The sequence below is a fragment of the Canis lupus genome, chromosome 19 (genome assembly GCF_003254725.2).
Source record: "Canis lupus dingo isolate Sandy chromosome 19, ASM325472v2, whole genome shotgun sequence".
NCBI classification, from domain to species: Eukaryota; Metazoa; Chordata; class Mammalia; order Carnivora; family Canidae; genus Canis; species Canis lupus.
The window spans coordinates 14,535,302-14,557,903 of NC_064261.1; the positions used below are offsets into that span (position 1 = coordinate 14,535,302).

Here is a 22,602-nt window from a genome sequence, read left to right on the forward strand (position 1 = left end):
ATTTTTAAAAGTTGATTTCTTTAAAAAAAAAAAGATTTTATTTATTTATTCATAAGAGACACAGAAACAGAGGCAAGAGACCCAGGCAGAGGAAGATGCAAGCTCCTCACAGGGAGCCTGATGTGGGACTCGATCCCTGTACTGGGATCACGTCCTGAGTCGAAGGCAGACGGTGAACTGCTGAGCCACGCAGGTGTCCCTAAAGTTATTTTCTATATGTAAGATTATATCACCTGTAAATAAAATACAATTTTACTCCCTTTTTTTCCTAGTTGGATGCCTTTTTTTTTTTCTTGCCTGTTTTCTCTGACTAGGACTTTTAATACAACGTTGTGTAGGAGTGGTTAGAGTACTGTTGTCTTGTTCCTGATTTTTTGGCATTAAGTAGGACATTGGCTCTGGGTTTATCATATGTGTCTTTATTGTGTTAAGGTATGTGCTTTACATATTTAAGTTGTTGAGTATTTTTATCATGAAAGGATATCATATTTTCTCAGTTGTTAAAACTTTATTGAGATGAACAAATGATTTTTATTTTTCATTCTATTAATGCAGTGTATCACATTTATTGATTGGTGCATATAGAACCATTCTTGCATCCTAGGAACAAATCCTAATTGATGATGGTGAATTATTCTTATAATGTACTATTGAATTTGGTTTGCCAATTTTTTGTTGAGAATTTTTGCACCTGTATTTATCAGGGATATTGTTCTCTAATTTTCTTTTCTTATAGTACCTTACCTGGTTTTGATATTAAGGTCATTCTGACCTCATAAAATAAGTTTGAAAGTAACTACTCCTCTTCCATTTTGTTTAAAAGTTTGAGGTTTGGCATTAATTCTGTAAGTGTGGTAGCATTCACTAGCGAAATCTTCTGGTCCTGGGCTTTTCTGTTTTGGGATGTTTTTGATTACTGCTTTAATCTCCTTACTCATTATTGATCTGTTCAGATTTTTTATTTCTGTAAGACTAAGTCTTGGTAGGTTATATAATTCTAGGAATTTATCCACTCTTCTGTTATCCAGTTTATTGGCATAGCAGAAAAGTGGATGTTCCCCTTTCTATTTCTGTGGTATCAGTTTAAAAACTTTTTTTTTAAAGATTTTATTTATTTATTCATGAGAGAGAGAGAAAGAGAGAGAGAGAGGGAGAGAGAGGCAGAGACACAGGCAGAGGGAGAAGCAGGCTCCATGCAGGGAGCCCGATGTGGGACTTGATCCCAGATCTCTGGGATCATGCCCTGGGCTGAAGGTGGTGCTAAACCAGGCTGAGCCACCTGGGCAGCCCTCTGTGGTATCAGTTTAATGTCTTTTCTTTCACTTCTGATTTTATTTTTTTGTTCTTCTCTCTTTTTTCATAGTCTAGCTAAGTATTTGTCAATTTTGCCTATTATTTCTTTTCTTCAAAAAAAAAAAAACAGCTCTTAGCTTCATTCTTTGTTGTTGTTTCTTAAATTGTTTTTCTGACTCTCGATTTCATTTCAATTTCTCTACCTCTGATCTTTGTGATTTCCTTACTTATACTAACTTTGGGCTTATTTTATTTTCTTTATCTAGTTCCTTGAGTTATAAAGTGAAGTTGTTTATTTGAGATCTCTCTTGTCCCTTAAATGCAGGTCTTTCTTGCTGTAAACTTCCCTTTAAGGACTGCTATCACAGCCTTCCATAGGCTTTGATAGATTGCACTTCCATTTTTATTTGTTTCAAGATGTTTCTTGATTTCCTTTTGATTTGTTCTTTGGCTCATTGGTTGTTTAAGAGCATGTTGGTTAATCTCCAGTATTCTAAAAATTTTCTAGCTTTCCTTTTGTAATTGATTTCTAGTTTCATACCATTGTGGTCAGAAAAAAAATACTTAGTATGATTCTAGTTTTCTTAAATTTGCTAAAACTTATCTTGTGACTCGTCATCTGATATGTCCTGGAGAATGTTCCATGTGAACTTGAGAAGAATGTGTATTCTGCTGCTGTTGGATGGAATGTTCTATATATGTATATTAACTCCATTTGGTCTAAATTATGGTTTGAGTTCAACATTTCTTTGTTGATTTTCTGTCTGGATGATCTATCCATTTTTGAAAGTGCGGTATTGAAGTTATTAAATTGTTGTCTATTTCTCTCTTCATACCTGTTAGTATTTGATTGACATATTTAGGTGCTCCAATTTTGATGAATATATGACTGTTACATCTTCTTGATGAACTGATCCCCTTATCATTATAAAATGACCACCTTTTACTCTTATTACTATTTTTTTTTTTACTTCAAGTCTATTTATTGTATGTAAGTGTAACTACCTCTTTTGGTTTCCACTTGCATGCATGAAATAGCTTTTGTCATCCCTTCATTTTAGGACTAAAGCATGTAACTTAAAGCTAATTGAATCTCTTACAGGCAGCATATAGGTCTTATTTTTTGTTAGTCATCCAGCCATTCTATACCTTTTGATTTAGAGATCAATCCATTAACATTTAGAATAATTATTAATAGGTAAAGATTTATTAGAGCTCTCTTGTTTTCTAGGTGTTTTGTAGTTCTGTTTTCTTTTTTTCCCCTCTTTTGCTCCCTTCTTTTGTAAATTAATTTTATTATTTAGTTTTATGTTTTGATTCTCTTCATCTTCTGTGTATCTTTTGTAAATTTTTGCTTTATGGTTCCCATGAGACTTACACAAAACATTATATAAATATACGTATATCTGTTTTAGGTTGATACAAATTTAACTATAACCACATACCAAAACTCTATCACTTTACTCCACCCCTTTTATATTTCTGGTGTCACCACTTATATCTTTTTGTAATTTGTATCCATTAACAAATTGTTGAAACTTATCTATTTAACCTTTATACTAGATTGAAGTAGTCAACACATCACCATATTACAGTGTTGGGCCATTTCGAATCTGATTCTATGTTTTCTTTACCAGTGTGCTGTATATCTTCATATGTTTTCATAGTACTAATTAGCATCTTTTTATTTTATCTTGAAGAACTCCTTTCAATATTTCTTATAAGGCACATTTAGTGGTGATGAATTCCCTCAGCTTTTGTTTATTAGGGAAGGTCTTTATTTCATCTTCAATTATGAAGGAAAGCTTTCCTGTATATACTTGGTTGGCAGTTTCTTTAGGCACTTTGGATACATCATCCCATTTTCTTCTGGGCGCAAGTTCTCTACTGAGAAATCCACTGGAGCCTTATTATGGGGTCCTCTTGAATGAGTTGTATTTTTTTTTTCTTTTGCTGCTTTTAAAATTATCTCTTTGTCTTTGTTTTTATATAGTTTATTATTATATGTCTTGCAGTGGGTCATTTTTTTAAAATATTTTACTTATTTATTCATGAGAGACACAAAGAGAGAGGCAGAGACATAGGCAGAGGGAGAAGCAGACTCCCTGCTTGGAGCCTGATGCAGGACTCGATCCTAGGACTCCGGGATCATGCCTGAGCCAAAGGCAGATACTCAACCACTGAGCTACCCAAGCCTCCTGCAGTGGGTCATTTTGAATTGAAATTTTGTGGTGATTTATTAGCTTCGTGAACTCTTCGCAGGTTTGGGAGGTTCTAAGCCATTATTTCTCTAAATAAGCATTCTATCCCTTTCTCAAACCTTTCTTCTCCTCTGGGTCTCCAATGATTTATACCTCATATTTTTTTATGGTATATCCTATAAGTCCTATAGGCTTCCTTAATTCTTTTTCATTCTTTTTTCCTTTTGCTTTTTTGATTGGATCAGGGGTCAATTTTAGACATATTCACAGTGATAGAGGCTAATACAGGTAGTAGGGCCAGGGTCAACTTTGGACTCCCTGACCGCTGCAGAGGATTTGGCCATCTCCTATGGCTATATATTATGTCTCTGGAACGCACACTGTGATGGGTTGGACTGGGGGCATGCAGATGTACAGGTGGAGAGACTATCTACAGTTTGGTGCAGTGGTGCTGGCCAGTGAGAGAAGGCAGGATCTGACCTGGCTTGCAAGCAGTTGTGGGGGTCCTCACTATTAATGTATTCACCTATAACTGCACTCTCTACCCCTGTGCCTGTGTGCTTCAGTGGAGGCTGATGACACGTCAGGCCAATGGCACACAGGTGCATGACTGGAAGGACCAGCTCAAGCATGGTCACAGTGGTCAGGGTCAGCCGAGGTGGCCCACGTAGGTGTCTTGCACTTGCACAGCTTCACAAACTTAACCTGGTTGCCAAGTGTAGCTCTTTGGCTCTGCTGGGGGTAGAGAGGGACTCAGGCAGCTAGTGTCAGTGATGGCAAATACTTGTAAAGGAAAAGATAGCAAGGTTTACAGAGGGCCCATGGTGGCAGTGCTGTGTGCTTCATGAGTGGCAAAATCTCTGAGTTTGTCTGCAAAGCAAGTGTTTGTGAATTATGCTCAATCCTACTACATGTCTGCTAATAATAGCCTCTGCTTTTCTCCCTTGGGCTGAGCTGCCTAAGTATCTCAGCTTTGTTCGTCTCTGTAGCATGAAACCAAAGCAGGACCTTTGTGTAGTGCCCCAAGAGGGTAGAGAAGCTATCTCTTCACCCTACTCTTCCTTTCCTGATGAGGGGAATTCTTTCTAGCTGGGAAATTCCTTGTTGGTGCTAAATGATGTTAGTTTAGGGGATGAGATGATGCAGGCAATGAAGTTGTCTTCCTTCTCTTCATGTTTAATTATTCTCTGTTTGTTTCTTTGTGTGCTTGCTTGTCCTACAGTGTTGCTAAGGTCCTAGTTTGTAGAGGTCCCTTGGAACTGTTTTTGCTAGGGAATCTATCCAGTCATTGATCTTCATGGGGGGAGCAGGGGCATGGAAGCTGGGTTTTGCCATGTTGCTTTTTTTTCTGCCCTCCAAACTAATCTAAGAGATTAAGTTTTGAAATACTTTTATAACTCTGTTGAAATTTTATATCTCTTATATTTCTTATACGACTCAAGGTGTTAAGTAAAATCTTTAATAGAATGATAATTAGAACAGAAGGAAACAGTTTCATAAGTATGAGTCCTTAGGTTTTATTTTGGGAAGAGACTTGATTCCTGATCTCTGTTAGGCAAATGTGTTCTAGAAAAGATGGAAATATATACACTTAGTTGTGCCTACATGATTCAGATACTCCTGACTGCCTATGGAACCTATGATTTTTTAAAAAAGATATTTACTAATAGCATTTATCCTTAAGATTTTAATTTTATAAACTATAAAAATGTTTGACTTGTCTGACCAAATAAAATGTAAATTTTCTGCAGGTTAAATAACCATAAAATACATAAAAGCCTATCTAAGATATCTTTGTGCCATAGTGCTTAGAAGTGGCTTGTATTTACAGTCAGTATCACTTTTTTGACAGTAATTTATTTATTTGAATCATTTGATTGAGAACTAGTAAATCAGGTTATAATTAGTATAATTCTGGGTCCAGAGGAGACCTAGATATTATTTAGCATAAAAGCTTCATTCATCACGATAGTCTAGATTAATTCATTCCACATCTTTTTCTTCCTTCCTTCCTTCCTTTCGTTCGTTTTCTTTCTTTCTTTCTTTCTTTCTTTCTTTCTTTCTTTCTTTCTTTCTTTCTTTCTTTCTTTCTTTCTTTCTTTCTTTCTTTCTTTCTTTCTTTCTTTCTTTCTTTCTTTCTTTCTTTCTTTCTTTCTTTCTTTCTTTTTCTTTCTTCTTTCTTCTTCTTTCTTTCTCTTTCTTCTTTCTTTCACCTACTATATTTAAGATGCTCTTCTAGACAATGTGGAATCAGTGTAAGGAAGCATAATTCTTCCCTTACAGGTTTTACCATAAGTCACACAATGAGTTAGTGGGACTCTGTGAAGCTCATTAAACTCTTCTGTATTTTTATCTTTGGATTTGCTTTTTGAAATTTTCTCACATTCATTGCATACATTCCTTTTCTACCCCTAGTAATTTGAGAACTTCATTTTAGCTATTACCAAATTGTTATAAATATTTCAGTAGCAAATATTTTGTGTTTATGTGATCAAGTTGATTATGAGTGTTTCCAGAAAAATCTTACTAAATCATTAATTTAATCATGTGTATTCCTTGCTCAAAAACATTTGCCTATCTTTGCCTATACGGGAAACTGACTTTCCTCACTATTATATTCAGGACCTATTATGATTTAAAATTGGAATACTGTATCAGACATACTTTGACTATTCCCTTCAACCGCCAATCTAATTATTCTCCATGTATAGCTTGAATCTTTCTGTCTACATATTATTTATTTTGCTTTTTCTGATTTTAGCATATCTTTTCTCATCTCGAATAGTCTGTATGTTGTTGTCCTTTAGTTTCCAGTAACGTCTTTGATTTTATTTTCTAATTTGTTACCGCTATTTGCATACATATGTCTTCTCTTGGACTTAAATTTGGGGGAGCAATGATTGTGATTTTTTATTTTAAAAATATTTCTCTGTAATCACAATAAAGAGTATAATATTTAATTAATATTTGATTACTTGAATATAATTAGAGGGAAACAGAACAGTGCAAACTCCAAAAGCATGCTGTTCAGTGCTATAGAAACAAACAGCATCTGAGGGAAAGAACACTTCCTAGATAACAAGGAGTTGACCATATCTGAAGGGAGACATGACATCTAGAAAGAGTGAGGAAGGGACAACAAGCATTCATTGCCTACTTCACTATTTTGTTTAGACAGAATAAATAGAAATTCAATTAATGCATTCTATAGTTTTTCCTCGATGGTTTAGGTCTATAGTGGCAAAGGATGTCATCCTGTATTTCTATTTATAGTTTCTGAATCCAGCAGCTCTTCAATAAAATTTATATAGTGGTAATAACTAAAATAATATATGTATAATCAAAGCACTTCTCTTGATGACTAAGGCAAGTTTGGTGATAAAATTCAGCAATTACCTGTTCCACTTGAACAAATTAGACTTTAAAGTTCCATATTAGAACTTACTGTCAAAAGTTTTTCAGTATTTAAAAATTTATTTTAATTCACTGGAATGCATCATACACCCACAAGCGAACACTTTTTTCTTCCTTTCTTTCTTTTTTTTTTTTTTGTTAAAAATTCAATACATATTCTACCCATATTGAATTCAAGAAACAGGCTGAAGGAGAAGTAAAAAGTATTTTAAATTTGAAAAATTATGAATGATTTTTAAGAATATTTTCCTACTGTATCAACAACTTTGGGATATTGAATCCTAATGCACATGTTCCTTTCTTTAAGATGCCTGTTCAACTTTTCGTCATCATTTGAATCATTATTGGGAGAGAGATGGAAATTAAATGTATATATTGAACATATAGGGCTTGAGAGAAAAAGGAATAGTGTCTAATAAGACAAGGAGTTGGCCAAGAAAGAGGCAGGAAGCCCCCACCGGCATAATCGAACTATGTAAGTGGTATCATTTTCATGTACATCTGTTCTGGGATTCTTCCAAGGGCCTGATTAGGGTGAAAGTAAACTCCTATGAGCCTCAGTTTTTACGAATGTAAAGTTTCCAATTAATCTCCACAGTCTCCAAATAAGTTCAAACCATAATTATACAATCTTCTATCACTTTCCTGGTTTAAACAGTTAAACAGAAAACAAGCAATGTTTGGTGTATATATGTATGATATATATATATATATATCATACATATATACACACGCACCTCCAGATGTGGTTTACGCCAAATCCTTCATGAGGTGGACACATTGATATTCTAAAAGTTTCCCTGGGTACCAGCCATCGGCACTGTACTTCATCCTGGCAGCTATTTTACATGTACATAAATTATCCCAAAAGGTGCTTTTGCTTTATTTTGTCAGTGTAAGTCTATTAACATAAAGTCCCGCATTTTTATCTCAGATATTGATTTTTAACCTGGATCATTTGGACATTTCCCCCCACAATCTGAAGTTTTTCACACATTTTGCATATATAATCATTAATTTTCTGTCATTTCTCCACCTCCTGTCATTACTGTGGCTGTTTATTCCTTCTCACATTCTCATCCAACTATTAATGAAGCTATCTCTAGCTAATCAACAGAACAGATTCTCACTGTTTCTGCTTCCTTGCCACTTCATCCTCAAATCTTTTTTTTTTTTTTTTTTTAAGGTTAAATGTTACTGTCTAGAAACCTGTTGAACAGATAGAAGTATTCATGATGGGTACCATTCAGATCTGGTGTTATAATGTTAACATTGAGAAATTAAGCATGCAAGAGTGAGAAATTCCAAAGTTGAAATTCCCATTAATTCATTCATTTAAAAGATGTAGAATTAAAAGTTCTTATAGGTACCTTAACAAAGGACTCTATACAGTGTATGTATATTTTTACAGTTAAATATATATTCTGTAATACTCAACATTTTTTAATTTTTTTGAGTGAAAGATTGAATTTGGGTTTTTTTTTTGTTGTTATTTAATTTTAGTTTTAAGTAGTTAACACAGAGCAATTTTGGTTTCTGGAGTAAAATTCAGTGACTCATCACTTACATCCAACAACCAATGCTTATCATAATAAGTGCCCTTCTTAGTACTCATCACTCATCTAGCCCATCCCCCACTGACCTCCATCAATCTTGTTTCCCTCTCTCCTTTTTTTCTTTTCCTCCATCTGTTTTCTTTCTTAAATTCCAATATGACTTAGATCATACAATATTTGTCTTTCTATGACTGGCTTTTGTCACTAGACATGACTTAGTATATACTAAGCTCCATCCATGTCATTGCAAATAGCAAGATTTCATTCTTTTTAAAGGCTGAGTAATATTCCAATATATATATATTGGAATATTACTATATTACTATATATATATATATATATATATATATATATATATACACCACCTCTTCTTTATCCATTCATCTGTCAACATATATTTGGGCTCTCTCCATAGTTTGGCTATTGTTGATAATGCTGCTATAAACATTGGGGTACATTTATCCCTTTGATTCTGTATTTTCGTATCCTTTGATACGAAAGGATCCTTTTGTATCCTTTGAGTAAATACCTAGGACTGCATATATGATATACTTAGGTAGATATAGAGGGTAGTTCTATTTTTAACATTTGGAGGAACCTCTATACTGTTTTCCAGAGTGGCTGCACCAGTTTGCATTCCCAGCAGTGCAAGAGGATTCCCCTTTCAGCACATCTTCACCAACATCTGTTGTTTCTTATGTTGTTGATTTTAGCCATTCTGACAGGTGTGAGATGACATCTCATCATGGTTTTGATTTGTACTTCCCTGATGATGAGTGATGTTGGACATTTTTTCATATGTCTGTTAGCCATCTGGATGTCTTTTTTGGAAAACTGTCTATGTCTTCTGACCATTTCTTAACTGGGATATATTTTTGGAAACTCACCTTTTATCATATATGTCATTTTCAAATATCTTCTCCCATTCTGTAGGCTACCTTTCAGTTTTATGGGTTGTTTCCTTTGCTGTGCAGAAACTTTGTATTTTGTTGGAGTCCCAGTAGTTCATTTTTGCTCGTTTCCCTTGCTTGTGGTGATGTGTCTAGTTAGAAGTTGCTATGGCCAAGGTCAAAGAGGTTTCTGCCTATATTCTCCTCTAGTATTTTTAATGGTTTTTGTCTCACATTAAGGACTTTAATCCATTTTGAATTTATGTTTGTGTATGGTGTAAGAAAGTGGTCCAGTTTCAATCTTCTGCACGTTGCTGTCCAGTTTTCCCAACACCATTTGTTGAAGAGACTGTCTTTTTTGCACTGGATATTCTTTCCTATTTTATCAAAGATTAGTTGACCATATAGTTGTGGGTCCATTTCTGGATTCTCTATTCTGTTCCCTTGAACTATATGTTTTTGTGCCAGTACCATACTGTCTTTGTGACTACAGCTTTGTAATATACCTTGAAATCCAGAATTGTGATGCCTCCCGTTTTGTTTCTCTTTTTCAGAATTGCTTTGGCTATTTGGAATCTTTTGTGGTTCCATACAAATTTTAGGATTGTTTGTTCTAGCTCTGTGAAAAAATACAGGTGGTATTTTGATGGAGATTGCATTAAGTGTATATATTACTTTGGGTAGGATAGATATTTTAACAATGTTTGATCTTCAAATCAATGAGCATGGAATGCTTTTCCATTTCTTTATGTCATCTTCAGTTTCTTTCATATGTGTTCTATAGTTTTCAGAGTATAGATATTTTCCTTCTTTAGTTAGATTTATTCTTAGGTATCTTATTGTCTTTGGTGCAATTGCAAATGGCATTGATTCCTTGATTTCTTTTTCTGCTGCTTTGTTATTGGTGTATAGATATGCAACAGATTTCCGCACATCCACATTGATTTTCTATCCTGTGACTTTGCTGAATTCATGTGTGAGTTCTAGCAATTTTTTGGTGGAGTCTTTAGAGTTTTCTACATAGAATATCATGTCATCTGCAAATAGTAAATGTTTGGCTTCTTCCTTGCCAATTTGAGTGCCTTTTATTTTTTTTTATTGTCTGATTGCTGAGGCTTAGATTTCGAGTCCTATGTTAAGTAGCAGTGGTGGGGGTGGGTATCCTTGTCTTGTTCCTGACTGTAGGGGAAAGACTCAGTTTTTCCCCATTGAGGATGATATTAGCTGTGGGTCTTTTGAATGGCCTTTATGATGTTGAGGTATGTTCCATCTGTCTCTACGTTGTTGAGGGTTTTTATCAGGAAAGGATCCTATATTTTGTCAAATGCTTTTTCTGCACCTATTGATGAGACCACATATTATTTTTATCCCCTCTTTTACTAATATGGTATATCACATTGATTAATTTGTGAATGTTGGACCACCCCTGCAGCCCATGAATAAATCCTACTTGATCATGGTAAATAATTCTTTTACTATTAAATTTGACTTGCTAGCATTTTACCAAGAATTTTTGTATCCATGTTTATCAAAGTATTGGCCTTTCTGAGTGGGGCCTTTGTCTGGTTTGGAGTCAAGGTAATGCTGGCTTTATGAAATGATTTTGGAAGTTTTCCTTCCATTTCTTTTTTTTTTTTTTTTTGGAGCAGTTTGAGGACAATAGGTATTAATTCTTCTTTAAATGTCTAGTAGAAATTCCCTGGGAAGCCATCCAGCCCAGGACTTTTATTTGTTGGGGGATATTTGATTATGGATTCCATTTCTTTGCTGGTTATGGGTCAGTTCAAATTTTCTACTTCTTCCTATTCAGTTTTGGTAGTTTGCAAGTTTCTGGAAATTTGTCCATTTCTTTTAGGTTGCCCTATTTATTGGCATATAAGTTTTCATGGTATTCTCTTATAATTGTATTTCTGTGATGTTGGTTGTGATGTCTCCTCTAGAATTTGTGATTTTCTCTATTTGGGTCCTTTCTCTTTTCTTCTTGTTAAGTCTGGCTCCAGGTTTACCAATTTTATTAATTCTTTCAAAGAACCAGCTCCTAGTTTCATTGTTTTGTGTTTTGTTTTGTTTACTCTACTGTGTAATTTATTTCTGCTCTAATATTTATTCCCCTCTTCTGCTGACTTTTTGCTTTATTGTCTATTCCTTTTCTGGTTCCTTTAGGTGTAGGGTTAGGATGTATATTTGAGATATTTCTTGCTTCTTGAGATAGGCCTGTAGTGTAATATACTTCCCTATTTGGATTGCTTTTGCTGCATCTCAAAGGTTTTGGGCTGTCATGCTTTCATTTTCATTTAATTCCATGTATATTTTAAATTCTTTAGTTTACTAGTTGACTCATTCATTCTTTAGTAGGATGTTCTTCAACCTCCATATAGTTAAGGCCTTTCCAAATTTTTTCTTGTGGTTGATTTACAGTTTCATAGTGTTGTGGTCTGAAAACATGCATGGTATGCTCTTAATCTTTTTGTACTTGTTGAGGGCTGATCTGTGACCTAGTAAGTGATCTATTCTGGAGAATGTTTCATGTGCACTTGAGAAGAATGAGTATTCTGCTGCTTTAGGATGAAATGTTCAGAATATATCTGTTAAGTTCATCCAGTCCAGTATGTTATTCCAAGCCATTGTTTCTTTGTTGATTATCTGCTTAGATGATCTGTCCATTGCTGTAAATGGGGTGTTAAAGTCCCCTACTATTATTGTGTTATCATCAATGAGTTTCTTTATGTTTGTTATTAATTGATTTATATATTTGGGTGCTCCCAAATTGGTGGCATAAATATTTACAATTGTTATATCTTCTTGATGGGTGGAATGCTTAATTATGGTATAATGCTCTTCTTCATCTCTTGTTACAGTCTTTGTTTTATTTTTTTATTTTTAATTTCTTTTTATTTTTAAAGATTGCATTTATTTATTCATAAGAGACACAGAAAGAGAGGCAAAGAAATAGACAGAGGGAGAAGCAGGCTCCCTGTGGGGAACTTGATGTGGGACTCAACCCGGGATCCTGGGATCACGCCCTGAGCCAAAGGCAGACACTCAACCACTGAGCCACTCGGGTGTCCCCAGTCTTTGTTTTAAAATCTAGTTTGTCTGATATAAGAATGGCTACTCCAGCTTTCTTTTGACATTTAGCATGGTAGATTGTTCTCCAAACCCTCACTTTCAATCTGCAGGTGTCTTTAGGTCTAAAATGAGTGTTTCATAGGCAGCATATAGATGGATCTTGGGTTTTTTAATCCATTTTGATACCCTTTTGATTGGTGCATTTAGTCCATTTACATTCAGAGTGATTACTGTGAGATAGGAATTTAGTGCCATGTGTTACCTGTAGAGTTCATGTTTCTGGTGATGTTCTCTTGTCCTTTCTAGTATTTGTTGCTTTTGGTCTTTTTTTTCTCCACTCAGAATCCCCCTTAACATTTCTTGCAGGGATGGTTTAGTGGTCATGAGCTCCTTTAGTTTTTGTTTGAGAAACTCCATGTCTCCTTCTATTTTGAAAGATAGCCTTGCTGGATAAAGGATTCTTGCCTGCATATTTTTCCCATTCAGCACATTGAATATTTCCTTCCACACCTTTCTGACCTGCCAAATCTCTGTGGATAGATTCCCTGTGAACCTGATATGTCTTCCCTTGTGGGTTAAGGACCTTTATTCCCTTGCTGCTTTCAGGATTCTTTCTTTGTGTATTTTGTGAATTTGACTACGATATACCTTCGTGATGGCTGGCTTTTGTTGAATTTAATAGGTGTTCTCTGTGCTTCTTGGATTTTGATGTCTGTGTCCTTCCTCAGATTAGGGAAATTTTCAGCTACTATTTGTTTGAATAAACCTTCTGCCTCTTTATCTCTCTTTTCATCTCTGGGACTTCTATAATATGAATGTTATTATGTTTTACTAAGTTACTGAGTTTTCTAAGTCTATCTTCGTGATCCATTACTTATCTTTCCCTATTCTTTTCAGCTTCATTTATTTCCATAATTTTATCTTCTATATCACTGATTTGCTCCTCTGCCTTATCCAACCTTTTTTTTAACAGCCTCTGTTTGTGTTTGCATCTCAGTTATAGCATTTTTAATTTTGGCCTGACTAGATATTAGTTATTTTAGCTCTGTACTAAGAGATTCTCTAGTGTCTTCTATGCTTTTTTCAAGTCCAGCTAGTATCCTTATAATTGTTGTTTTAAATTCTAGTTCAAACATCTTTCTTATATCTGTATTGATTAAATCCCTGATTGAGTTCTACCTCATGTTCTTTCTTTTGGGGTGAGTTCTCTCACATCATCATCTTGTCCAGAAAAGAAGAAAGAGAAAAAAGAACAACAAAACAAACAAACAAACAAACAAACAAAGAAATAAAACTAACCAACCAAACAAAAAAGCAATAAAATAAGAAAACAAAACAAAACAAAACAAAACCAAAAAAAACATTAGATTCTGGGTGTGTTTTGGTCTGCTTGTTAAAACAAAGATCTCCCCCCCCAAAAAACTAAATAAAATGAAAATAGACAAAATTTTAAAAATATGAAATTTATATATGTAAATTTATATATATAAATTTAAAAATTAATAAACAAAAAGGAATTGGAAAATACAAGAAAATAAATGAAAAAATAATAAAAATAAAAGAATTAAAGTAAAAATGAAGCCCGATTCTATTTCCCCTAGAGCTGAAGCTTTGTAACATTTTATGATTAATAAACTCAGTGTGAGCTAGTTGTTTAGGGGAGGGGCCTGTTGCACTGATTCTCAGGTGAACTTGTTTCAGTGGAGATATGTCTCCAAGGTCCAGGCGGGTGGGGCTTTATATGTGGCTCTGGCCTCCACTAGGTGGCATTGTTTTGCTCCTGGAAGGCTTTCAGCTCTGATGGCTAGATGAATTTGATGGCACTGGGCTCTGTAACATTGGAGCTGAAAGTTTGGGCCCCTCACTCCTCAGTGAGCCCTTACAGAAAAGAAATTGGTCACCCTATTTGTTTCCCCAGTTTTCATCTGAAACCTGCCTTTACCCTGCCCATGTCCAAGGCCTTTTTTACCTCAGGTGTGTGACTGAGTTTCAAAACTCCAAATTTCAGGGACACCCATGGCATGGGCTCACATAGTTCCTCTGGGGGACGGTTTCACCACACTTATTGGCCAGTCCCAGGCAAGTGGCCATTTGATTACCGGGCAATTTGGAGTTTATAGCAGAAATCTAGCACCAGGACCCACTGCTCTCTGCCGGCAACCCAGCTCCTATGCCTGGGAATAGAACAGCACCTAGGTATGGTTCATTCTTCCTGCAACCCAGGGGATCCTTAGACCACCCTGTCACTTCTGGTTTTCTGCCCCTCTTTGCCACCTGAGCACCTTTCATGCAGGCACATCCCCAATGGTAATGAACTTAAAGGTTCAGATTTGGCATTCTGCAGCTTCTAATACTATGTAGTAGCCAATGTACGCAGGCTCCCTCCCTGCTGCCACCTCCACAGCTATAGCTCCCATACCTCCTACCTTCCAGGAGTGGTCACTTTTCTATTCGTAGAATTGCAGTTTTTGTTCTCTCAGGGCCTCTGATTGACCTCTTGGGTGTTCAGAATAATTTGATAACTATTTAGCTGTGTTTGAGAGTCTAGAGAAGCTCAGCGTCCTCCTACTCCTCCTGTAGAGTGAAAGATTGAATTTCTACTCAACATTTTACATATTTCACAATTTGACAGTGATTCTGCTTTACAAAAAAAATAAATAATGGAAATATGGAGACATGTTGCACTCACTGTTCTTAAACCTATCTAATTTTCACATTATCATGTTCCTGATTTAGAAATGCTTTTCCAGGGACGCCTGGGTAGCTCAGTGGTTGAGCATCTGCCTCCAGCTCAGGGCATGATTCTGGTCAGGGGATGGAGTTCCTCAGAGGGCTCCCTGTGAGCAGCCTGCTTCTCTCTCTATGTCTCTGTGTCTCTCATGAATAAGTAAATAAAATCTTTACAAAAAAATGCTTTTCCAGTTACAGTCCAGTATGGACCTCTCACAACTCATCATTAAAAAATTCACTCACACATAGCATTTAACTTAGACTTAGCTTTGGCTTGCTCTATCAAGCCATCTTTTCATTATTATCCCAGCACTATATCTCATATAAGACTTTGCCATATCTGTTTTTCCCTTGAATAGTTTTCAAACATTCAAAAATGGTTAATAATTTTTTAAAAGAAGAGTACCTCAGTAAGTTTTTTATTTTAGCATTTAATATTTTGTCTTTGAAAATTATATAATAAGACATTTATTACTTTTTCTTCTCGAGTGGTTTATTAATATAATGTATAATATAGCATATATTAGTATATATATATATATATATCCCAAGGCTATGGCCTAGCTTACTAATAATCTTTTTTATTTTAAGGAAGTTCAAAATATACATTGGATGTTCATCAATCAATGATTGTTACAGTTTTACTTGGATTCATAAAACAGGACGTTTTCTTTCAGAAGAAAGAAGGTAAGAAATATTATAACTTCTTTTCTATTTCTATTATTTGAGTTTTTAACTTTAAAAATTATCCCCTCTTAAAAATATAAAAAAAATTAAAAAATATATAAAATTTCCCCTCTTTACAAATCTTTTATAGTTTAATCTGTATATTTCCCCCTTGTATCACTATCAAGATTTTTTAATGGGATTTATTAATTTTGACTCCTTTCAGAATTTATTTTTTTCTCAAAATTTACTCATTACTTGGTAACCATTTGTCAAAAAATTGAGTCTGCTTATAAATTCACAACCTTTCTCCATTGATCTTCTCTATTGACATGGTGTAACTTGGCTTTAAACATATAAACTAGGTCATAATCGGAGGTAAATCTCACTTCATCTCTTTTTCTCTAACAATTTTACTTATCTTCAGAATAAAATTGAATATTCTTGCTTGCTCACCCTTTTATAAATTTCAGAATTATGTTATGTAAATTAAAAATTCCATTAAGACTTAATGTGAAATATGTTAAATTTATAAATTAACGTGGTAAAAACAGATATTTCTATAGCACTTAAGTATACCTAGCTGAGAATATGGTATGTCTATCCAGTTATTAATGTTTTATTTTAAATTTTCCATAAGAAATTATAACTTAATTTTTCATAGCACAGCTTTCATAAACTTTATATCTAAATAGAAGACTGCTTGTTATTACTAATGAAAACTTATTTTTTCCCAATATTTTTACTGTGATGATTGCTAGTAAATAGGGATGATGTTTCGTTTTATTTGTTATATATCCATGTACCTTTTTAATCTACTTAATTCATTTAGTTTTTTGTTTGAATTTGTCTTGTCAATCTCATACTTCTGAAAGAATTATCAGAATGCTATGGTATTAATATACTGGATTTAAAATAAGGCTGTAGCACTAAGGGAATCAACTTTGGAGTTTCTCAAAGTTAGTGAGTCAAAGTGAGCAAATAGCAAAGTGGTCTTAGTATGAAGTTGTTATTATTAATATACTTCCCATTATTAAGACATATAGAATATTATCTTATGGCATATGATGGAAATAGGAAAATAATGGACTTCATTTTTTTTGCATGCCCTTAAACATATTTTATATGTTTGTGGAAATTAGAGCTAATCATCTTCAGGGTTGTAGATGGTTTTGGAATATATCTAAAATTGTAACGTAAATAACACAAATTAAATCTTTGTGAAAAGTGTATGGTATAGAAAAATTAGAATACAAATGAAAGATCTGTTGTTAGAGACTATATAGAACGTATGTGAAGTTATCTTAAAGTTTTCTCTAAAAGTTACTCTCTCAAGGCTTTTTTTTTTTTTTTTTTCCTGTCAGGGAGATAATGATTTATAACTAACCTAAGGTTACTTATCATTTAACCCATTATAATGACCTTCTGTTGTAATTCTTTGTTATATATTTACACAGTCATTTTAAACTCCTGAGTTACCAATTGGCCTGTGGGTCTACTTATATTGTCTATTTTTATTCTTGATTATGAGCCACGCTATTTTATTCCTTGACATGGTTGCTAAGTTTTGTTTATATGCCAGACTTGTAGATGATACATTATAGAGACTCTCAAATAGTATTTAGTTTTGCTCTAGCACAGAATTATATACCTGGATCACCATGATCTTGTGGAGGTTTGGTTTTCAACCTTTTTGATTAGTTGCATCCTTAATCTTATATCATATCCCTTAGCCATATAGTTCTTGTTCCTGAGGCATATACCTTCTAGGGTTTCACTGAAAAATATGATATGCTTATTAAGCCAATCAAACTCCAACAGGGCTCCAACAAATTATTTCTCCGCAATTTGTGGTTGTTAAATTCTCTATTCAGATTAGTTAACCTTTCAAATATTGCTTTCTGCGAAGTTCCTTGGATTCTAATCTTACGTACAAATATTTTAGGAATCACGGAAAGATTTGGATGAAATTTATATCAGGACTTTGATGTTTTCCTCAGTGTGACTCCCTTCAGCCTCTCAGGCAGTTTAAAATTCTGAAAGATCAGAATCCTTTGGTCATTTGAATGATTATTCCTCTGTATTTTAAGAAGTAATGATTTTTGTTTTTCTGGGTATCTATAATGTAACTTGGTATGTTTTTTCTTCCTTTTTTTGAAAATTTAGTTTTTAGTGGTCATCAAGCGTCTTGAATCTATAAATTTATGTCTTTCTCCCAATTTGGGGAGTTTTCAGCCCTTATTTTATCTATTTTATATTTTTTATATTTTCCCCTTAGCTCCTCTCTCTCTTCTTTCTAGGACTCCAAAATCCAATCAGTGAGAGTTTGTTCAGATATTTTCAGCAGATACTATTGTGTTTGGAGTATCAGTAACCAATAAAGATGCTGTGTAGAGCCTTTGGCTGGCACTATATGCCAGCAATAACACAGACTTTTATGGAAAAGTCAATGCCAAAAAAACCCAAAAACAAACAAACAAACAAAAAAAACCAATGCTATCCTCTGTAGGTATTATTCTTTTGAGGAAAACAAAATAAAAAACAAAACAAAACAAAACTTATCTTTCACTACTGTGATTTAGTAGAAACTAAACACTTAAACAAGAGTCATAAAGTTCCCATGAGACCTAAGAGACTCATTGTGAAATGTATGTGATGTATCTATGAAGCATGCAGTTGGGTATGCCTATGCAGTGTCATAAATGAGATTAGGCTTGAGCATAACTGAAAAGTATAAGTAAATTATGTGAGCAAGTATGTTTCCTACCATGTTCTTCACTATCTCTCCTCCTGCTTTACTCTTTCCTCTTTCAATGTTTAGCTATAGCTTCTGGAAAGTTTCCTATGACTAGTTGGCTGAGAAAGAAAACAAACAAACAAACAAAAAAACATAAGGCACAGCTTAATGGTGGTTCTGCAGTGGTTATGCTGGCTCCACCCTAAATTGGGTAAATTCAACACTATTGCCTCAAGGGTGGCCCTGAAAGAAATAGTAAAAGAAAATTGTCAAAATGGCAGAGTTTTGAGTAATGGGTTTATTGTTTATTTTATCTGGACTGAGAGCCAGAAATACAGATTTTATTGATTTATTGGCATAGGTAATGATTTGGTTGGATGGTTAGAGACATAAAAGAATACAACTGGAAAATTGTGATAAGGTAGTGTGAGAAAGATGACTTGGATGGTCTTTTTTAAATGGGCAGAGTTTAAAAGTATTTTTATTTCATGAAACAAAGTACTGCCCAGAGAACAAACAGTGGAAGAGAATGCTATTAATCAGTTAGTTAAGATGACCTGTTCAGCAGATGTTACTCTGACTCTTGCCTCAGCCACCCTTGTTCTTGCTTAATAGTCTTACTAAGTAAGCTTATTGCTTGAGTTTATTATACTGGTTTAGGAACATGGCTTTTTACCCTGAAAGGCCAACAAACTCCCCCAAAACCCTAAACATAGTTGAGTACCCATGTACCATCGAGAGGGACCAACATTGATCCTGCTATGTGTAGCATGTTGATTGCACTAGAACATCTCTATGATAAAAGGGCAGTGCTTTGTTCTCACTGAAATAGACAGTTACTATGGATATGGATATAACTTTCCTTCTCACAATACCTCTGCCAAAATTACCAATCAGTGACTTATAGAATGTCTTGTTTATAACTGTGGTCATCCACAGAGCATTGCTTCTGACCAGGGAGCTTATTTTAAAGTCAATGAATTTTAGAAATGAGCTCATACTCCTGTAATTCACTGGTGTATGTACCTCATCACCTGCAGCAGTTAGCCTGATAGAATATTTTAATTGCTTTTTGAAGACACAATATATGCCTTCAGGTGAAAAGCTGTATGTTGTTTGAGATAATATCCTTAAAATTGTGGTCTAGCCTCCGAATGAGCAGCCATATATGACCCTGTTTTTTTCAAAACCAGGAGCTATGGGTTCAAGGATCCTGGTATGGCAAAGGGAGTGATTTTATCACAATTACCCCTAAGATTCTCTAACAAAAATTTGGCTGCCTGGGTTAGTACCTTTGGGCTATGATAGTTTACAAGTGTTAGTTTGCAAGGGAGGACTACATTCACAAAGGGAAAAAGAAATAGTTCCACTAAATTAGAAGCTGAACCTGCCACCCTACTTGGGGTTTATCATGCCACTGAACCAATAAACAACAAAAAAGGAAGTTACTTTCTAGAAGAAGTCATCCTGGTTACTAAGGGCAAAGTGGATTGTTAATACACCAAATTTCATTTCTGGGGCCAAGGAAGAGTGAGTCTGGAATGCAAGGGACTTTTCTGAGAGACTTCCTAGTGCATCTGTTTTTTACCATATGATATTTATCATGTGATAAATTTCAATAGAAAAAAAACCCAACTAAATAGAGACAAGACTTTGGCTGGATCAGACTCTTCAAGAATGAAGGTTTGGGGGCACCTGGGTGGTGCAGTTGGTTAAATGTCCAACTCTTGGTTTCAGCTCAGGTTGTAATCTCAGGGTTGTGAGATTGAGCTCCTCATCAGACTCCATGCTTAGCATGGAGTCTGTTTAAGATTCGTTCTCCTTCTACCCCTCTCCATACTCTCAAATAATTAAATCTTTTTAAAAAAGGAATAAATATTTGGAAATATACCAAGCAGTGAACCATTAGCCCATGAAGTGCTTGCTGAGGACAAAGAAAACAATGTTTAAATAGTACCTATGGCCATGTGACCAGTGGTAGGGAAAAAATAAAAAAACAATTTTAGTAGTTATTTTTATTCTTTGATGTGAATGCATGTGTGTGGGTGTGTATTACCTAGTTCTTTTTCTTTTTTTTTTTCATTTCTCACTCTTTCACTACATGAAATGTGTTAAGAGCAGTTGAACTTCTATCTCAGTATTTGAGTTGTAGACTTTCAAAGAAGGAGGATGATTCAACTAGATGGAGGGCCTTAGGATGGATAAAGTGAGACTCTATGTAATCTCTTTACCTAAGTGTCAGTATATTAGTGTTTGTAAGACAGAGAATCACATAAAAGTGGTGGAAATATAATTTTGATGTTATCTATTTTGGAGATTATATATGGTTAAAAGATGATCATAAAAATGCTTCAAAGCTGGTAGAGCTAGATTGTGTGGTATGAATTAGAGCTGGCAAAAACAGAAACATGCATAAGGGCATTGGAAGGGTGGAAGTTAAGGGTGGAAGTGGTCATCATTCTCAGATGGTCAGATAAGTCTCAGACAGGCACATAGGTGGTCAGTGGGTCCCAGTTTATTTTCTCTTTATTGTCCAGTTTGTTTTCCCAAACACTGGCCCTGCTAAGACTGATGTGAAACCAGCCACCAGATGCTTGACTGTGGACTAACAAGAAGAAGAAGGGGCTCACCATAGTTGCTCTGTGGTCTCCCATTTTGTGCCTCCAATCTAGTGCTTTGATATGCTTCATGTTTGGGTTTGCCCTCGAACTCCTGCTTTTCTACTGGTGCTCATGCTTCAGGCAGATGGGTCAGTAATTCTTGTCATTATACATCAATTTACAACCTTTCACTTCCCTAGCACCTTCCATATTTGTGTAAGATATACTTTGTATAATAAATTTCTATTTAACAGCACTTGTAGTTACTCTTCATTTCTTAATAAACCTTAACTAACATATACAGTGACATTATTTTATAAATTTCTGGCTAATATTGCTTCATTTATAGAAATCAGCCTGGTCTTCTTAAAATCTTCTCATGTTTTTTCATAACTTCTATTTTTTAGCTTATAATTTTATTCATAATTTTAAATGCATATGTTTTTATTCTGTATCTGAAAACCCTGTTATCTAAAATCATCAGTATGCATGCAAATGCCTCTTAATAGGTCACATCAAAGAATAGCATTGTACTCTACTGTAACTGAGAAAGTCTACCTTCAAGGTACCAAGAAATATTTCCCATTCCTAGCTCTTTCTGCAGGTAACTGCTCATTCATTATATTTGTGGGCAATTCGACATAAGCTCTTTGAGAGGACATTTTGAATGGTCTTAAATGAAGTTTTGAAGTTTTAAGCTAAAATTGTTGGGAAAGTTATTGGAATAGACTTAGATGTCACTGACTTGTAAGCATAATTAGCTTTTCTACCCAGCAAAGTAGGGTGTTTAATACAAATTTGGTGGCAATTATTGAAAAATAATTCTTTCATGTACTATTCTGTGTTGAACTCCTCAAACCTGTGAAGACAGACTTAAAAAGTCAAGCTCAGATCTCATTCTTTTCATCTCCATGGCCTTTACATTAGGTTCTCTTGTCCCAGATTTCCCCAAAACACCAGGAGCGATCTTCTCATTCCTGTGCTTATCTTTCTACAGGGGCAATCTAATTTTGTAATGAATTAGTGAGAGACTCTATTATATCATAAAATCTGTTTTAAATTCGAATTCAAGTTAGTTAAGGTATAGTGTATTATTAGTGATTCATCAGTTGCACATAACATCCAGTACTCATTCCATAAAGTGCCCTCCTTAATTCCTTTCATCCAATTACCCCATCTCCCCACCCACCACCCCTCTAGCAATCCTCAGTATGTTTCCCAGAGTTAGGAGTCCCTTATAGTTTACCTCTCTCTCTGTTTTTATCTTATTTTATTTTTCCTTCCCTTCCCCTCTATTCATCTGTTTTGTTTCTTAAATTCCACCTATGAGTGAAATCATATGATATTTTTCTTTCTTTGCCTAAATTATTTTTCAGAGCATAATATCCTCTAGTTCCATCCAGATTGTTGCAAATGACAAGATTTAATCCTTTTTGATGGCAGAAT

At 34.7% G+C, this 22,602-nt stretch overlaps 1 long non-coding RNA gene across 5 annotated transcripts in view; it reads right to left on the minus strand.

Moving 5' to 3' along the window:
- The window catches only part of LOC112642769 (uncharacterized), an 86,694-nt gene that overhangs the window by 12,214 nt on the left and 51,878 nt on the right, over positions 1–22,602 (minus strand). For all 5 annotated transcript variants that reach the window (XR_007403795.1, XR_007403796.1, XR_003125425.3 and 2 more), the window contains one exon: positions 14,850–14,997. This is a non-coding gene — a long non-coding RNA (uncharacterized LOC112642769). The remainder of the gene's footprint in view (positions 1–14,849; positions 14,998–22,602) is intronic.